Source organism: Pinus tabuliformis, chromosome 1_2, assembly GCF_031772625.1.
Source record: "Pinus tabuliformis cultivar Carrire ecotype Pingquan chromosome 1_2, CPIR1, whole genome shotgun sequence".
NCBI classification, from domain to species: domain Eukaryota; kingdom Viridiplantae; phylum Streptophyta; class Pinopsida; order Pinales; family Pinaceae; genus Pinus; species Pinus tabuliformis.
In genome coordinates, this window is record NC_142298.1 from 21419407 (window position 1) to 21440631 (window position 21225).

Sequence of the window (21225 nt, forward strand, 5' to 3'; positions counted from 1 at the left end):
AAATGAAAAAATAAAGTATGCTATAATTTAAAAAGAAGGATGAATATGTTGTAGAGTAATTAGAAGTAAAAAAATGTGAAAATGAGATGTTTAAATCTTATACTTTAAAAAACTATTTCAACGAGAGATTTATGTAAAGTATTTCAAGATCTATTTTAACTCATTTATGTGTATATCAACTTCAAATATATCTATATATGGAAGACGAGAAATTTTTAATATCAATTTTATAAGAATAATCTTATCATTGATAATATTAATCATATAATTTATAATATTTTTCATAAGGTTTATCATTTTAAGACTCGGGATTATAATAATCTCAAGATTTAAAATGTTTGGTTTTATAATATTAGGGTTTAATATTGTAATGTTGGAATGATTGGCAAATATGTCGAATATCACAATGTGACAAGCATCATTTCTATATGACAAACAGTGAGAAAATTATTGTCACAATGATAGATTACATTTCAATATATTCAATGTCGGATTGCAAAATTGAACAAATTAGAGTTTAACATTATGCTTTATAATATTGATTTTAGGGTTTATTCTGGTTTTTAATATTTGGTTTAGCATTTATAACCTCAAGGTTCATAATTGTAGGGTTTATAATATTATTCCTAGGTTTTATGAACCCTTCAGTTTATAACATGAATCGTAGGGTTTAATATTAATTCCTTGGGTTTGTAATATAATCTATAATGTCAATCCCCTCATTTTATGATATTAATAATCCTTTGGGTTTATAATATTAATCCCAAAGTTTTATAATATTAAGATTTTTAATTTCACGTTTTATAATGTTATGGTTTATAATATTTGGTTTGATATTAAGGTTTACTATTCTCACATTGGAATGATACAAAAATATATCCAATGTTGCAGTGTGACAAGCATCTTCACTATGTAACAAGTAGTCTAAAAATAATTCGCAAATGATACATTACATTGTAAGATATTGAATATTGTATTGTGAAATTGAATAAATTAACATTTAATATTTTGGTTTATAATATTGGTTTTAGGGTTTACTTTGGTTTAATATATTTAGTTTTAGTTTTATAATCTTAAAATTTATAATTGGAGAGTTTATAATATTAATCCTAGGGTTTTTAGTTCCTTGGATTTACATTTTTTATCCTAGGTTTTATAACCGCTTGTGTTTGTACATAAATCCTATGGTTTAATATTATTTCCTTGGGTTTATCAATATGTTGGGTATATAGTACTAATTTTTTAGGTTTATAATATTAGTTTGGTGGGATTATTAATCCTCGATGTTTATAATATATTTTTTAATAGTATTGACTATACTCCTCTACGCACAACTTGTAACTTCATAAAACTATTTCATAAACGCCACAAGGACCACCACGTGAGACAAATCGTGAAACACACCACTTGAGCAAAGTTCCTTTGACTTATTAGGTTTATTGAGCCAGGAGGCTCAAGTATGAGGGAATGTGTAAGTTTTTACTCCGTCTTTTCCCCTTTAAAAAAAAAAAAACAAATTATGTGCTAAATGGAAAAACAAAGTCTTTTATAGTTTAAAAAAAGATGAATATGTTGTAGAGTAATTAGAAGTAAACAAAATGTTTGAATAGATGTTTAAATCTTATACTTTTAAAAATTATTTCAACAAGAGATTTAAATAAACTATTTCAAGATCTATTTTAACTAATTTATGCGGATATCAACTTCATATATATCTATATATGGAAAACAACGAAGTTTTTATGGTTAACATTTCTATTTGGTCCTATATATACTCTAGTTAGCATTCAAAAATACAATTTAAACACTTAAAAATAATACATTACATTTCACAATATAAAACAAATTGCACTTGAATAAATTTGATCCCTCTTGGCTCATGTTAGATCCATACCTAACATGGATCTATCAGTACTATTAATTCCAAGGATTTATAACATTAATTACTGGGGTTTATAATATTAATCCATTGACTTTATATTATTAATCATCCCCTTGGTTAATTCATTGTGATAATAGTGAAATTTTAATGTGAAATATTATATTATACTTTAGTTAAATACATAGTATATATATAGTTAATATTATCAAGATAGTCCCCATATATATATAGATATGACATAACATAATATAATGGTGAGAAATAAATAAGTGTTATTAATAATAATTAGATATTATTATTTTGTTATATGTTAATTATGTTGTCATATAAGTATTAATATATTAATACAATATCATATAATAATATAATATTATGTAAATATAAAATACAAGATTATTATAATAGTAATAAATATATAAAAATATGGTAGTTATTATTTAGAATTATTAATAATCAGAAATAAATAGTTTATATATATATATATATATATATATATATATATATAAAACGTAATGTAATGGTGAGAGATAAATAAAGGTCATTAATAATAATTAAATACTATTATTATATTATAGGTCAACTATATTGTAATTTAAAATATAAGTATTAATATATTAATATAATATTATCTAATACCACAATATATAATATTATAATATAATAATTATAAATATAATAATCATAAAAACAACATAATAATATAATATATAAATAGGCGATAATATGGTTGTAGTTATTAATAATAAGAAATAGTTAGAGTTTAACCAGATAGACCTAATCATTATTAATATGGTAGATATAAGCATTTAGGAACTATTGAGGTGGCTTATTGTGCATCACACATTTTATCGTATTTTTTTTATTTGTAAATTTTTCCAAAAAGTCACTTGGAAAATAGAAAAAGTTGGTTTAAAAAATCATATACTCCACTTTTCTTTTAAGTGATAACTTTTTAGACTAAGTAAACAAACCCTTATATGCCTATAGCAACTCTTTTAATTGTTATTTCTTTTTTTTGAAGATGTCTTCTCTAATACTAATCTTTCTATAAACTATTTTCTCTTTTAAATATAAGAAATTAAAATACATTAATAAATTAGAAAATAATCAACTCATTATTTATAAATAAATAAACAATCAACCCTCATTTATAAAATCTAAATATCTTTTTATTTTTACTAATGTAAAAAAGATAAATGAAAAAGATCAAAAAAAAAAATAAAAAAAAATTAGAGACTATCAAATCTCTGTCAACACTCAATTATAAAATCTAAATATCTCTTTATTTTTATTAATTTAAAAGAGAAATTAAAAAATTAAAAAAAATCAGACTATCAAAACTCTGTCAAATTCCACAATGAAACACGCCATTCTAAAATGTCACCTTAAATCAAACCTCTTTTTAACGCAAACATTTATTCGAAACCTAACCGTAAGATTATTAAAACAAACCTCTTTTAACGCAAACATTTATTCAAAACTCAAATATTCGAAGAGCTTGCGAAACTTTCCAGTCAATCGTATCTGTCATCCGGATTTTCATGTACGAACCAGGAACACAGGAAATAAATTAATCCTTTCACACAGAAAGTGAAGAGAGAAGTAATTGTGATGTACCAAACGACGACCCATCAGTTGTAACAAGTTCGGCGGACCTGTGCAATATTGTATTCTTGGTGAATCATTAAATGAAAATTCAAGCCCTCAGTCATACAATCCATCGGTGAATTTTTCCACACCGGATAATCTAGATAAGAATTTCGTGGCATATTCTAGAAGAAGAGGGCTAGTTTAAGACGGCCCGGAACATCTACAACAATACAAGGTGAGGGAGTGGCTGAGCTTCACTTTTCCGCACTTTAATTTTGATTTAATTGTAAATTTTAAGAATATTTTAGAATTGGAAAAAAATAATAAAAATAATATTTCTAATCATATAGAGAAACATTTATAAAATGCTCAAATAAACATGACAAGTGCTAAATTCAGACTGCAATTGTCACGCACCTACACTTGCGGTAGTCTTTCAACTGCTTATAGTGTGGTGCGGCACTACCAACCATTTTCTTTTTACCAATACTTACGATTGTAGACTACGCCTAACATTCCATACCTAGTCTTATTTTCATTACCAAGTATTATTAATGTGTTCCTTTATACAAGTAAAAGCCCATAACATTCACATAACAACATTATACATGAGAAATACACAACAGTATAAAGAGAAGGGCAACTCCCTGCAATATGAGTCTGCCCGAATCAATATATTTAATCTTCTTTTACGAGTACAAGTTAAATCTTGGGAAACCCCAAATTTACACTTAGCCAATTTTCAAACTTCGGCAAACTCGGTTGCCCAGCTCGTCGGTGCCTCCGCACGGTCGCCGCATGACTCACCAACCCTTCGTTCACCTCGTCGCATGATCGTGTTTTTTGCCCAACTTGGGCGCACCTCGTCGTAACCAAGTTGCCACACACGGGTGCCTCCGCACGAGTCACACCTTCGTTCACAATCTCAACACTTCATTGTTTCCTTCGTTTCATCGTGCACGGCGTGCCCTACCCGAGTCGCCCGTCCACACGATTCTTCGTTCAGGCGTGCATGGCGCGCCCTCGCCCGTCCGCACGTCTACCCGTTCACCCAACTTCGTTCACCCGAGTCACCAAACGCCTTCACCCAATTCGCCACACGACTTGACCTGGTTCGCCCAAACGACCTCACCCGGGTCACCACACGACTTCGCTCAAACGACCTCACCCAGGTCGCCACACGACCTCGCCCGAGTCAACCGAACGACCTCGCCCAGGTCGACCGAACAACCTCGCCTGAGTTCTGCCTGAACGACCTGCCTGAACGACCTTCCTGAATGATTTTTCTAAACGACCTTCGCGAACGACTGTCCAAAAGACTGTCCCGAATGATTGTCCGAACGACTTTCGCGAACGACTGTCCGAACGATTTTCCTGAACGACTGTCTCAACGACTTTCCCGAACGACTGTCCGAACGACTTTCCCGAACGACTGTCCGAATGATTTTCCCGAACAATTGTCCAAACGACTATCCGAACGACTTTTCTGAACGAGTTTACAGCCGAGTTCCACCTGTCGTGTGGGCTCATCCACGCACTGCAGAACTCCTTATTCGAACTCTGTTGATCGAATGATGGTCGTTTGCCTCCAAACGACCTTCAATATATACGTGCAGGTGGCGGGTTGTGTCACCCAGCCGACCCACACCAAACGCCCATGCCGACTCGTTCAACATGTGTTGTTTCACCCAAGAGGATGGTCAGCCTGCCCAACTCATGGGACCGCCCCCTCAACTCACCCAACACCTTATAAACTCGTTTCTTGGCTTGTTTCGTTTCATATTTTTCACGCACTTTGCATGGTGGAGTTGCCCTGCCCGTCACACGGACCGCAGGACCTAACATCCTCCCCCACTGGAAGTCATTGTCGTCCTCAACAATATCTCATCCCGGCAACCATCTTTCACCAAGATCACCATACCAAGGTATACACCCCATCGGTATGTCATACATCGGAAATCATCTCAATCCATGATCATCAACCACCCTGTCACAATCTCCACATGCTACTCCCCATCATAGAAGGCTGCTCCCCCCATCTCAAGCTACATGCTTCCTGCAACATATCGTGTGGACCTCATGTGAACTACTACCATGATACTCCAACACAATGCTAACACATCTCTGTACACTGGATCCCCTCATGACTCGAACTAATTTGGTAGTTAATCCAACTGTCACGCTCAAACCATGAGAATGCACATCCTCATGCCATCATCAGTCATTTTTTAGAACATCCTGTCACATCCTCAACTTGATCAAGAATCCATCTCCATACAAGTGTAATCCATGCTCAGGTCCATGAAATAGCCTTCATCTCATCTGCAATATGTTGTCCATGATGTTTGGTACTAATGTGCTGCATGAAATCAGCCACATCTACCCCAACATCATCATCCATATGTTTACCTCCTCAATATGAAGAGACCATCTCATCAATCTCCGACTCTCGATGTGCCACATCCAGGTCCATGAAGCAACCTCCATCATATCTGCAATGTGCCATCCCTCAAGTCTGCCATAGAAACAAGTATATACATGTATCATCTATCCATGTGTTGCCTATGATCATAGATCAATCATCTCTCATGTGTCAAAAGTGGTTGAGTCTCGGCTCAACCCATGCCCAAGTGTTGCCACCAAGGCATCATCATCGTTGTAACTCCATCACTCCAAAGTGTCTGATATCGATCCTCCACATCATGTCACTCTTCCAAGCCATTCCCGTACATGTACTTGAAAGTATGCACCCCATCCTGCATCAAAGTCTCTAACCTCAGCTCCTCAATCATCAGATCCTCCAAGGCCACCATATATGAAGTCCCTAAAAGTCACAACCTCATGTTGTCATGAGCTCCATGAGTCATCTCCAACCAACATCCTAGCAAACATACAAGTCTCGACCCAAAGGTCTCTGCAAGATGCCTAAGCTCTCCATGTAGTAGGAATGCTCCATAGCCTGCTCACAACTCCATCCAAGTCCATGGCCTTGTTGTACAAGAGTGCACAACCTCTCCATCGGCTCATAAATAAAACATCTCCATGTCACAACAGCAAATCCATCTGCATGACATCCCTGCCTTGGCACTCCTCATTGGATGCCCATAAGTGACACCTATACAAGTGCTCTTGCACAATGTCCTTACATAAGACTGCCATGCTCCATGTCTCCAACCTGATGTCCATGACTAAGTTGCCCATGTAGTCCAACCAAGTAGACCCATCACAACATTTGGTCATCCTGATCCAAGTCTGCAATCTTCGGTCTAGTGAACTCAGTCACCCAACCATATCATCATCATCACGAGTCCCTTCCATCATAACTCCCCCACTGAAGGTTCCACCAAGACTTGCTCTTGGTCTCGGCCATGAGAAGTCCACCCAAGCATCATCATACCCAAGTGTGTGCCCTCCTTAATCTGTCCATGAGTCATGCCGGGCACTTAGCCAATTCTTCATGTGGCTAAAGCATGACCCAATCCTCCACAACGATCATCATGTTCCTCCCTTGTCACGGGCCTTTGTACCTTCTACCATAAGGTCACAAACAACCCCAACAAGTCCTACAACAATCAACAATCCTTGCTTCTCCATACAAGGTCTCATCATAGACATCCATGGTAAGATCCTCCCTGGCATTGGAAATCTGATTTTTCCCTTCCCTGCATACAGTCCATCCACCAAATGCTCAGATGAAACACAAGTATCAACAGTACTTACATCATCATCATGAGGCTCCTCCATGTGAGTATCCTCATCCATCCATGTCTGCAAACTGCACAATCTTGGTCCAACTTGATCGATCCCAAGTTCATCCTCCATCGTTGTTATCTGCAACATCCTCAATCATCACGGCTTCCTCTTCCTTGTCAGCACGATCTACGACTTCATCTTTCTCCATTGTCCAACCAAGTTGAAGAAGTTCGTCTTCAACATTATTTTCCAAGTCTTCAAGTTCCTTTCGAATCTGGGGATTTTCTTCTTTCATCCGCTTCAACCTATATAAGGTAAGCAAGAGCTTCCCTTCGCATTCTTCAAAACCTGCCATGCCTTGTCGTTCAGCTTGGCCCAAGCACTAAGCTTCACCTCTACTAAACTTGTTTCACCATGCACCTGAATCACCCTGATATTCCACCTGTTACCTGCAAAATTTGAACTCCCTACCAAGTCTTCGCTCTTCGTAGAATCAGCTCCTTGATTCAATTCACTAGCTCTGATACCAACTATCACAAAGCGATAGTGGGATCAACTTCTTCCGCAAATCCCTTTTGCACTTCACCAGCTCTAATACCAACTGTCACGCCCCTACACCTACAATAGTCTTTCAAACACTTATAGTGAGGTGCGGCATTACCAACCATTTTCTTTTCACCAATACTTACGATTGTAGACTACGCCTAACATTCCATACTTAGTCTTCTTTTCGTTACCAAGTATTATTAATGTTTTCCTTTATACAAGTCAAAGCCTATAACATTCACATAACAGCATTATACAGGAGAAATGCACAACAGTATAAAGGGAGGGGCAACTCCCTGCAATATGAGTCTGCCCGAATCAAGATATTTAATCTTCTTTTACAAGTACAAGTTAAATATTGGGAAACCCCAAATTTACACTTAGCCAATTTTCAAACTTCGGCAAACTCAGTTCCCCAGCTCGACGGTGCCTCCACACGGTCGCCGCATGACTCACCAACCCTTTATTCACCTCGTCGCACAATCGTGTTGTTTGCCCAACTTGGTCGCGCCTCATCGTAACCAAGTCGCCACACACAGGCACCTCCGCATGAGTCACACCTTCGTTCACAATCTCAACACTTCACCGTTTCCTCTGTTTCGTCACGCACGGCACGCCCCACCTAGGTCGCCCGTCCACACGATTCTTCGTTCCGGCGTGCACGGCGCGCCCTCGCCTAGCCACCCATCCGCATGTCTACCCATTCACCCAACTTCATTCACCCGAGTCGCCACACGCCTTCACCCGAGTTGCCACACGACTTCACTCAGTTCGCCCGAACGACCTCACCTGGGTCGCCACACGACTTCGCTCGGGTCGCCCAAACGACCTCACCCAAGTTGCCACACGACCTCGCCCGGGTCGTCCAAACGACCGCACCCGAGTTCTACCTGAACGACCTTCCTGAACGACTTTTCTAAACGACCTTCCCGAACGACTGTCCCTAACGACTATCCAAACGACTTTCCCGAACGACTGTCCAAACAACTTTATCGAACGACTGTTCGAACGACTTTCCCGAATGACTGTCCGAATGATTTTCCCGAATGAATGTCCAAACGACTTTCCCGAACGACTGTCCGAACGACTTTTCTAAACGATTTTACACCCGAGTTCCACCCATCGTACGAGCTCATCAACGCACTACAGAACTCGTTATTCGAACTCGTGTTGATTGAATGATGGTTGTTTGCCTCCAAACAACCTTCAATATATACGTGCGGGTGGCGGGTTGTGTCAGCCGTCCGACCCACACCAAACGCCAAAGCCGACTCGTTCAACATGGGTTGTTTCGCCCAAGAGGATGGTCGGCCCGCCCAACTCATGGGACCACCCCCTCAACTCGCCCAACACCTTATAAACTCGTTTCTTGGCTCGTTTCATTTCATATTTTGCATGCACTTAGCACGGTGGAGTTGCCCTGCCCGTCACACGGACCACAGGTCCTAATAGCAATGGTATCTGATCTTTGTTTCTTCTCTAGGGAATTTCCTCATGCTCTCTGTTTCTTGTGTTTTCTTCGCAAATTTTCCACACTCCTTTATTTAGTAACTTATTATACGTCACACTTTATAGCTTTACCCATTTCCTTTGTAAATATTTCCAATTCGTGATCGTTAGTTTAAGATGACCTGGAACATCTAGAACAATAAAAGGTAAGGGCGGCGTGACCCGGATGTCTGGGAGCGATTAGCGTGCCTTCTTATACATCACGCTCTCAAATTAATTTCCCACACTGCCCAACCTTCATAAGAATTTCATGCAGTATACGCTACGTTGGCTAGCCCCGCCTATATATAGAACCTCATCTATGAAATAAGCTCAACTGCAATTCCTTCGTTGTATTGCATTTTTTTGTGGTTGTGTTTAGTTACTTGCTGGTGGCCATTGCAATGGCATGCTCAACTGTACACTCTCGGGACAGTCTCCTACAACGCTGCTTGAATATACTCTGAATGGGGGCAACAATCAAAATTTCTATGACCTCTCTGTAATTGATGGTTTCAATGTCCCTCTCTCCCTAACTCCCTCCGACGGTAGCTGCAAAGCACTGACTTGCAAAACGGACCAGTGCCCAGATGCCTACTTATATCCCACTGATGACACTAAAATCCGCGCTTGTGCTTCTGGTGCTAATTACAACATTATATTCTGCCCTTTATGAGAACATAAAATCTGAATCCATCCCTGCTTAATTATCATACTGAATTCGCTAGTAAACCAAATAATTCTATGTAGTATCATATCTATAATAAGAGTATTACAATCATGTTGATTTCAGTATCATATTTATTACAAGAAAAGCTGCATGGCAGCAAGTCCCTGCCATGAGCGGGCTTGACTAAAAGAAACACCACCATTCCCATGCCATGCAGGTGACAACAGCATTGACATTGGTAATTTGAAAATGTTGGCGTAGTCACTCAATCTAGTGCATGTACTCTTGGGATTTCCACAAATGGTTAATAGAAAATCTCTTCAAGTCATAAAGTGAAAGGTAGTGTAGCAGTATATGTAGCTGTAGTAGTATCCCCTGCCCCTGTGAGGTAGTTGCAGCTTGAATAGAAGGAGCTACAACCCTTCCTGGCCAGAATTCGTTCCCACCAGTGGTCGAGAGAAAACCAGGAAAATGGACTATATACGTTATGGTGGGCACATCTTGGTTGGGGTGAGAGGTCCTCGGGGAGGTGCTGTTTACATTCAGAGAAAACTAATGGAATATTGTGAAGAGAAGTATGGGTTGAAGCTTGACAAAGATGGCTTGCCAATAGAGCATGTCTCAAGAGGAGTCTTGTTCCTTGATCATATTATTTGCCGGCGTGTGATATATCCAACTTTGAGATACACTGGATCGGGTGGTGAGATTGTCAGTAGAAAAGGTGTGGGTACTCTGCTTTCTGTCACTGCCAGCTTGGAACGGTGCATTAGTCAATTCCGAAAACTAAAATTTGTCAAGGGTGACAGCGACGTATTTTGCAACTCAAGCACACAACAATTTACAAATGAACAAGTTTCTTGAAACCATGGAAGAATGGTTCAGATATGCAGACAACCGGAAGAAAGTAACTAGATTTTGCTCCTACATTATTCGTGGTTCTCTTGCAAAGCTCTATGCTGCAAAGTACAAGCTCCGTTCTAGAGCCAAGGTTTACAAGGCCGCCTCACGCAATCTAAGTCGCCCATTAAAAGAGAGGGAGGGTGAGTTGCCAAAATACAGCAAGCTTTTAAGAATGGGACTAATTGATGCCATTCATGGCATTAATTTTACTCTCTCCTCTTTGGTGCCCACAACCGACTATACGCCCTTTCCAACTAACTGGATGCCAGAACACGAGAGAGTTTTACAGGAATATATAAAAGTGCTCACCCCGAAAACTTTTAAGGAAACGCATATAGCCACTATGAATGAAAGGGTAGTCTAACCAACATTGCAGGATCCTGGTACCCGCTACTATAAAGTGGAACCGTCGAAGTGAATAGGCTAGTGGTGAAGTTCGAGAAGCGTAGCCATTCATTGAATATCCTTCATAGCGAACAAATACATTATGTAACGCTAAATATATACAACCCATGCATTAATAAATCAATATATTACTCAAAAAAAAAGTGATCTTACTGTTGTTTATCCCAAACAGAGTGATCTGATTGTCATTTATCCCATGCAGTGTTCGTTGATAGTGAGGTGGAAGTTTCAGTCTCGGTGACCACGTGAAGCTTCACATCAAGCGACACGGGACTGAAAAGTATCGTCACGGCCAGAAGGTTCCTGCCAGTAAAGTCACCACCTGTCACTCTGTCGACGCACAAAATAAGGAAAAGATACAAAACCCCGGTGCACCGATATGGTAGAACACACTACCACAAACCAGGGGACATCTGATGGAAAAGAATGAGACAAGTGGCACTCATAAGTAAAACGTGTAGTCCATGCAGGTTCGTTTTTATATTCGTAACTAGTGTATAACTTCCAGTTACTATGAAAAAGTAGTGGGAGGTTTTCATATTGCTTCTGGCAGTCCAACCATTTCACACATTCCGTTTCTTCAGTCCACAAGCTTGCAGAGCTATCAGATATTTTATCATTTCCAGATTCTGCCTGTAAAACAAGACGGCCTACAGTATACAAGGGTGGAAGTCTTTCTCGGAGTGCGTCGAGTATAGGACGATCAAGCTCATCAAAGGTATTTAGTAATACTAGATCGGCTTCCGGAGCGGCCTGCACTTCGCCTGTAAGGATCTCCGACATGTCTTTGTTGCAGTGACTTCGAAGGAAGAAGATGCAGATGTAGCAGCCAACCCATTGTATACATATCGACCATTGCAGCTGAAGAAGGTGAATGAGATAATTAGACTGAGATAACCTATGATTCAGAGTCAGGTTTTGGCGTCGAGATGCATGCGGTTGATGCAAAATGCGATGGTTCAGTCGGGTGGTTCATCTGGGTCGGTGTCATAATCAAGAGCATTTCCTGTTTCAGATCTCTCCATGGTGGATGATGCTTCTCCACAAAGGCACGAAGGTTATGCACAAAGTCCATATCTTTGTAAAATCCTAATACATATGTGATTGCCTTTATTTTTCTATTTTATAATAAAATTATGACTTTTGACATTGTTGGTTTGGTCCAATTTGAAAAACAGTCTTGCAAAATTTTGCCTAACCAGGCTATCTTCAAATAACCGAGAACACATGGGCATTCTAGATGAAAGAATTGAGGACTGTCACATGCCATTTTAAAGCCCTGATTTCTGTTTTATTTGTATCAAACTATTGCATATACTCCATTTTCCTGCCAAAACTAAAAAGCAGAAAGGGCAGAAACCGCAAGCACTGGCAGTCGAGAGTGAACTCCGAGCTTCCTCACAGTTTTCTGCGGAAAGGAGACAACCCCATATGAGATAATACATGTAACTGGAGGAACGTTTGGTTGATAATGTTTCAACTTAGCAAGCAAAGGCTAAGAAAGGGCAAAGCAGAGGTCATACATTATTTATCCATTAATAAGCAAAGTGACTTAAAACTCACAGCAGCTAGAGGCCTATGGCTGACCCGTTGTAATAGGTTCCCCATGCCTGTGCATTGGGAATTGGATCATTGTTACTTGAACATTCCCACTTCCAGGGGTTGCAATTAAGCACAATGTTAACAACATTGCAGTATTTGCAGTTGTTGGTCAGCTGAGGGGCAAGGCTTTTGTTGCAAAACCCATATCAAGCAGACCGTAGTGAAGGTTCTTGATATTCTGTCTATGCACCCACCTTGACATTGACGAGGGATTACAGAGGAAAAACAAGAAGGCGCAATTGCAAATCCAATTGGGAGAGAAAGGTGCAAAAGATACAATTTTCTCTTAATATTCTTTTTCTTAATATGTGCAGAACAAGAGGCATTATTTAAACAATTATTTCTTGCATTATTCTTTTTCTTTCCATGTGCAGAACAAAAGGCATTATTTAAACAATTATTAGCCCGCACATAGAATCACTAGATAGCTAGCCCCCATATAGTTAGTAACAAATAGTGATAAAATGTGATAGCATGCATCTCAAGAATGGACTAAACAACATGACATCAAGGTTTGTTTGCTCTCCAGATTCAACAACTCTCAAATTCATTGAATCTACTGCTTAAACAACTACTATGCCACTGGTTCTCATGTTGCTTACCTTGCTTACCTTGTCTTCTGTGGTGCAGGTGCAGATGAAAGGAGTCGCACAACTTCATTCTCCAAAACGTGGTATAGGAACCAGCGCTCTCTCCATTTCTGCCACTCCTCCGTTGTTGCCACTCTTGCCATTGCAGGCTTTGGTGAGGTTTTTAGAATGAATTTATCCAGTTTTCTGAAGATTAGAAGTTCAATGCATCAAGACACTTGGAAGAAGTCGTGGCAGTTGTCGAAGAAGCTGTGGCAGTTGTACGTGAAGCGACAACGATGATGGCTATTTATTATAAGATGGTTGTTCTCTATTATGCTAACTAAATATATTTTGATTGACATTTGATTTAATGCTAGCATTAGTTGGAAGCTAAATTTCTAAATTTCTAAATGTGAAGCGCAAATATGATATAACTTATGTTTTTAGCCTCCCCGCCTCGGGAAGAGGCTAAATAAGATGATCAAATGGATTGTTGTTCAAAAAGTTTGGCTATTCGGCATAGTAGCTAGTTATTCGAGATGATAAGCAACTTAAATAAATGCTAAAAACAACATTTCGATTACTATAGTCCCTGGCCATTGCCAAATGGCAGGGACTAATAAGATTACCATAGTGTGGATGGTTGCAAGAAGTTTTATCCTATAAAAAAGGAAGTCCTATCCTGTAAAAGCCAAAGGGGTTTTACTTCTATTTTGTAAATGAGTAATGCTATTTTGGATACCTTAAGGGCTATATGCATCAATTTGGATATCTTTGCGTGATCTTAAATGATTTAATAAATAATTACAAATGTTTTTATAAATGCTTTTATAAATGTTAAAGTAAGGGAATTGATTATATTGATTATTTGTTGTTTTTTCATAATTAATTTTTTTTTTTTTTTTTTTTTATACATGTAAGTTCAAATAAAATAATATATAATCATATTTTTAATGATAACAATATTATTATATTCAATATTGTAAACAAATATCAATTTGTAAATAGCATACTTTTGCATGGTAATTGAAGATTTATTAGAAAATATATAAAGTTTTATTAGTAGTTTTTCATGGTAATAGAAGAATGAAGGGCATTTATCCAAGATTTACTCATTTGGATATTAACTTAAAATATTGTGTATGTAGGTTGACGAGATCACATATATTTATGGAAATATCAACGATGTAACATTTTAAACTCATCTTATTTTTAGAAATCATGATGCTACATTTGTGGAGCAATATAAAAAATGTGACAATGATGTCCCTCACTCAAATTTGGATCTTGCTTGTTACTATTTTAAGATCTTCTCCTTGAAATTTATGGATTTCTCTGGGTTTCTATGGCTAGAATATGTGATGCACTAGCATTTGGCTCAGAAATATCATTGTATTTTAGTAGACATAGGGGGTCGTGTGTTTCAAGGAAGTTGGTTTCCTATGCATCAAATTAATGTAATTGTAATGTTTTTGAGTGATTTTATGAAAGTAGGATCTAATTAAGTATTGAGAGGCATATTGTAAATGTTCTCAAATGAAGGGGAACATGAGAGAATCATGATAGTTGAGAGTTCATAGGGATTGATAGATTTGGAAATTAATTGTAGATCTTAAATTAGGAATTAGTTCATGATTTATGGGATTGAGAGGATTCTTAAGGTTTAGTTGAACTTATTAACGATCTGAACCAAAATGGGTTACAGAACCTTTTGTATAAATGTAAGCCTAAAAGGCATAGAGTTAGTTAGTTAGTTAGAGAGTCAGAGATTATATAGAGTTTGATTGTAAGCCTACGAGTAGATAGGGAAATAGAGGACACTGATATTGGAAATCAAGTCTGAGAGAAGAAATTGTGTAAATACTTGTTTATGGATATAAAAATTCGATTTCAAACCTGTGTAGAGTACATGTGTGATTAAATTGTAATTATTTATAAACGAAGTGTTTTTTCATAAGATATGTGTGTGCAAACGAAATCGATAAGGACAGAGCACCAAGACAGTGTACATAGAAAATTGGAGGTTAAACGGTTCCAATGATGGACTGTAATTAAGCTCGTGAAGGAGTCAAACAGAAGATCAACGACATAGAAAGTATCAAACAACGAAGTACAGAAACTGTGAGATTGGCCAGATTGACATATAACAACAAAAGAATAGGAATGGTGGAGAGTAAACTACATGTTAGCATTAAGGGTTAATACTAAGATTAAGCACTAAACCTTTGGTTAAGCATCTTCCTTAAAGGTTTTGATTTGAGCACATGCATAGTTTTCCAAAGGCAAAAGTGTTATCTCACGTGGCCTAAAGGTTGTAAGTGGTATTTCAAAATTTTACACAATAAAACGTGGAGGCGCCACGTAGCATAGCAAAACAACTTTTCTGGCGTGCTTTCGAAACTTTATCGATCATGCTAGTTGGAGCATGAGATTGTGTGATATCTGTTGGATCAAGCAGGATTGATCTATGGTGGAGATTTGGCTGGAAAAAAGTTGAGCGGGTGATGCGATAGCCTTTGGATCGAATGGAGCAAATCAATGGTATTGATCGTTCGGGTTAGTTGATGAGTGGACGACGCGATATCCATTGGATCTGAAGGAAGAAATAAACTGTGTAGATTTGAAGCATAGGTTGAGCATCGATAAATGTGCAAAGTCATGTGAATCGGCTGAATGGTAAAGTAATGAAGGGTTAAATGGTTTATGTGTAATTTTTATTATACAAGAGCTATAATAGAAATAAAGTGGAATAAGTATATTATGGATTAAGTTAAGTTTAACCAAAGTTTAAAGACCATTGTGTGGTTGATAAGTGCGGGTAATAAGAGTTAACCAAAGATATTGAATGGTCATATAGTTTCGCTCAAAGTTTTATTAGAGTTTAGACTTTGGATAAATAAATCAAACGTTTTCGCATAGAGTTAGTGAAGGAACATTAAACCTTAATTTAAGAGAGTTTTTATTAAGTATAAGATGGAAATTCCTGGGATATGAATATGACATGCATTTGTATGCATAGTGTGGATATTTGTGGCTAAAGCTACATCATTTGCTATCAGAGGTGGTCAAAGATCTTTTTAATTAAAGAAGAATTGTGCAGAATGCAAGTGTGATTGTGAAAGAAAGAGGAGATGAGGTTATTTGAATCTGATAAGTAGAAGGCATGACATAAGATGAGAGAAAGTGATACTCTTAACAAGAGATTGCAGAAGCATAAAGAAAGCACATCGATGTTTGTTTTCTTGAGGAAAATGGAGATTCGCTTGAATGTGAAGAGTGGATGGAGAGTGCTTGTGAAATCATACAAGTATTGTTTTATTTAACTCTGGTTTGAGTTTTGTAGGTTTAAAATAGAGTAAAGATTGATAGAAGCAGACAGACAAGAAAATTTCTTTTTGTTCTAAAGAACAAAGTGAATGAAAGACTGGAAAAAAGTGGCAGTGAACCTGAAGAATCTGACTGAAGGTTGGACAGAGAGGACAAGAGTGTTCTCAGAAGGAAGCTGAGCAGAAGCATTTTAAAATAACCATAGAAATTTGGCAGCAGCAAGCTTTTGAAAGCTTGGAATGATATTTGTTTTAAATATCATTGATATGTAGGTAACAGTAATTAGTGAAGCATCTCAGCAAGAAGATCACAACCTGAAGAGCAGTGATGAAGGAAGCCGGTAAGGGTTTTTGAGAGAGAGTGGCTAGAACCTAGTATTTCATTTGTGTTTGAAATACAAGAGGACAGTTGTGTTCTCAAAAGTGCATATGAGTTGAATTCTAGAGCATGGAGTGCTCATATGGTTCCAGAGGAGAGAACCAGAGAGATACGAAAAGACTGAGCTCAAAGGAGAGAAGATTAGTGAGGTATCATGCAGTAGGGAGGACTTGCTATTGCAGAGACTTGTGCAGCTCATAGTGAGTGGGTGAAGAACTCATAGAGATGGAGAAGAAGATGACTACTGATAGTCATTGTAGAGGTTCAGAGAAAAGCCACAAAGTGAAGAAAGAAGATGCCAAAGAAAATGGCATATGGAGACAGATGAATGATGAAGAATATGAGAGAAAGAAGGCAGAGATAATAGTCCATCTTGAAGTACTGATGGAACTATTACAAAGGAATGAGAAAGACCAGAGGTGTGGTTTTCTTAAGAGAAGAAAGATAAGGTGGCATAAACTAAAAAAGAGGAAAGAGCAAATGAAGAATGCTCTACTGAAGGAAGAATTACTCAGAATAAATGAGTATTTGGAGGAAGACTTGAAGACTGAAGCTTCAACTGAGGCCAAAAGGTTACATGATTTTAAATCTGAAAATTTGTGTATGTTTGCATGTGAAACATGTGAGAAAAGGACAATTTTCTGATATTGTTGTAAAGGAGGAAGAAGACTGGAAGAATCTAAATTATGTTCTGAAAGAAGATGAGATAGATAGGTCTCATGTAAATTCTTGTACATAGTTGGGGAAAAGTTGTACTTTTCAGCATATTGCAAGGACTGAAAGTGGAGGAAGTTTGACTCTTGATGATGGCCAAAAGCAAGAAGAATTGGAGTAGGATATCAAGGAACCAAGTGAAGGACTTGGGGAGATTGAAGAGAAGACCATCGAAATATTTATGAGTCATGTAGAGGACTTGGAACAGTAGGAGGACTTGATGATTGGATCATCAAGTGAGATCATGAGGTATTGTGGTTTTAAAACTGACAAGTTGTGTGTGAATGCATGTATTGCAGAAGACAAACCATCCTATGGAACTTTCTTGAGTGACGCTGAGTTCAGAAATTCAGAAATTCCTTGCTTAGTGAAGGAAATATATTAAGCAGAGATGAGACAATTATGTATCATGATAAGGAATTTGTTACTGGTAAGGACAAAGAGAAATTGATTTTCTTAAATTACCAAAGGAAGAGTGATGGAAAGACAGCTAAAACTATCATAAATATGGAGGATCAAAATTTTATTCCGATTGAGAAAGAAGAAGTAGTGTCACCAAGAAATTATACTTGTGACAAAGAAGAAGATAGTGAGGATTGCATGGAGCTTTTAGGAGAAATCCCAAGTGAGATGGAAAATTTATGGCATGAGTTAAGTCTTTTGGAGAAAACGCTAGAAAACCAAAGAGTAATTGTTCAGATTGTAAAATCAGAGTTGAATGAGAAAGAAGAAGGTCACTACAGTGGACAGTAGCAGGAAGACATCATTGAAGTAGATGGTGTGGAAGAGAGACTAGCTGACAGTCTCATGAATTCTTTTGAGAATTTAAATCAGCATACTGATGTGTTGACAAAGGAGTTAGAGGAAAACTCAGAACATCAAATTGAGATGTTTCCATAGAATGAAGAGGCAGTGAGGCCTTATATTTTTAATTCTGATAATTGGTGTACTATTGCAGGTTGTGATGAAGATACTTCTGTAAATACAAAAAAATATTTGGCACAAGAGAACAGTCAAATGAAGGAGGAAAAGGAAGATTCCATGATAGTACTTAGCGCATGGAATGAAAACATTAAATCATTGGAAAGTAAATTTGTAGACAAGGAGAAGAAATTAGATGTTGCAGAGGGAGATATCTTCAAGGATATTCAAGAAGTTTTGGTAGAAGAAATATCTACAACAGTATCTCGAGCAATCTCAAGAGTAATAGTAGAAGCTGAAGTAGAAAAAGTTAAAGAAAGTAATCAACAGTTTAAATATGAATGGACAACATGCAATGAGATGCAATAGCAGAGTATGTACTAGCCCAAGGATGTACTGGAGATGGAGATTGAAGAATTATGGCAGTTGATGATGAAACAGTCCAGATTGAGGAAAATGGCAGCAGGAGGAGTGATCAATCAGAATTTGAAATTGATTGAAGAGAGGAAGATGAACCAGAAGGAAACATATATACAACAAAAACAAAGGAACAAAGCATTCAGACAACTACAAACTAAATCTTAGGACCTTGGAGGTTTTTCTATCAACATATGAGAACACATGATCTGGAGATCATGAATGTTTTCAACCTTGGGAGTCTGATGCAAGAGAATTCGGCTCAGAAATATCATTGTATTTTAGTAGACATAGGGGGTCTTGTGTTTCAAGGAAGTTGGTTTCCTATGCATCAAATTAATGTAATTCTAATGTTTTTGAGTGATTTTATGAGAGTAGGATCTAATTAAGTATTGAGAGGCATATTGTAAATGTTCTCGAATGAAGGGGAACATGAGAGAATCAGGATAGTTGAGAGTTCATAGGGATTGATAGATTTGGAAATTAATTGTAGATCTTAAATTAGGAATTAGTTCATGATTTATGGGATTGAGAGGATTCTTAGGGTTTAGTTGAAATTATTAAGGATCTGAACCGAAATGGGTTACAGAACCTTTTGTATAAATGTAAGCCTAAAAGGCATAGAGAGAGTTAGTTAGTTAGTTAGTTAGAGAGTCAGAGATTAGATAGAGTTTGATTGTAAACCTATGAGAAGATAGGGAAATAAAGGCCACTAATATTGGAAATCAGGCCTCAAAGAAGAAACTATGTAAATACTTGTTTACGAATAAAGAAATTCAATTTTAAACCTGTGTAGAGTACATATGTGATTAAATTGTAATTATTTATAAACAAAGTGTTTTTGCAAAAGATATGTGTGTGGAAATGAAATCGAGAAGGACAGATCACTGAGACAACGTACATAGAAAATTGGAGGTTAAACAGTTCCAATGATGGACTATAATTAAGCTCAGGAAGGAGTAAAATGGAAGATCAACGATGTAGAAAGTATCAAACAGCAAAGCACAGAAATCGTCGGATCGGACAGATTGACGGTTAACAACGATGGAAGAGGAATGGTGGAGAGTAAACTACGTGTTAGCATTAAGGGTTAATACTAAGATTAAGCGCTAAACCTTTGGTTAAGCATCTTCCTTAAAGGTTTTGATTTGAGCACGTGGGCAGTTTTTCAAAGGCAAAAGTGGTATCTTGCGCGGCCTAAAGGTTGTAAGTGGTATTTCAAAATTCTACGCGATAAAACGTGGAGGCGCCACATAGCACATCAAAACAACTTTTCTCGCGTGCTTCTGAAATTTTATCGGTTGTGCTAGTTGGAGCACGAGATTGTGTGATATCCATTGGATCAAGCAGGATTGGTCTACGGTGGAGATTTGGCCGCACAAAATTCGAGCGGGTGACACGACAGCCATTGGATCAGATGGAGCAAATCAACGATAGAGATCATTGATGTTAGATGATGAGCAGATGACGCGATAGTCGTTGGATCTAAAGGAAGAAATCAATAGTGCAGATTTGAAGTGAAAATTGATCATTGGTAAATGTGCAAAGTCGTGTGAATCGACAGAACGGTGAAGTAATGAAGGGTTAAATTTTATGTATAATTTCTATTATACAAGATCTATAATATAAATAAAGCGGAATAAATATATTATGGGTTAAGTGAAGTTTAACCAAAGTCTAAAGACCATGGTGTGGTTGATAAGCGTGGTTAATAAGAGTTAACCAAAGATATTGAAGGGTCGTATAGTTTCCACTCAAATGTTTATTAGACCTTAGACTTTAGATAATTAAATCAAATGTTTCCTCATAGAGTTTGTGAAGGAACATTAAACCTTGATTTAAGAGAGTCTTTCCTAAGTATAAGATGGAAATTCCTAGGACATGAATATGATATGCATTTGTATGTGTACTGTGGATATTTGCGGCTAAGGCTGCATCAATATGTTGGGGATAATGGATTGAGGGATATTCAAATTCAAGCTAGCATATAATTTGGCTTTAATAGTGCATATATCCCAGTACATTTCCCTACTTGTCTAGACTATCTCTATGTACCTTCCACCAACTATCCTACTTGGAGGAAACTCTAGTTCTTTCAATACATGATTCCATAGGCTTAT

General features: G+C 37.4%; 1 pseudogene; it reads left to right on the plus strand.

Moving 5' to 3' along the window:
* The first annotated feature begins 9608 nt into the window (after positions 1-9608).
* Positions 9609-11133, plus strand: LOC149204128 (nuclear intron maturase 2, mitochondrial pseudogene; annotated as a pseudogene).
* The last annotated feature ends 10092 nt before the right edge of the window (positions 11134-21225 follow it).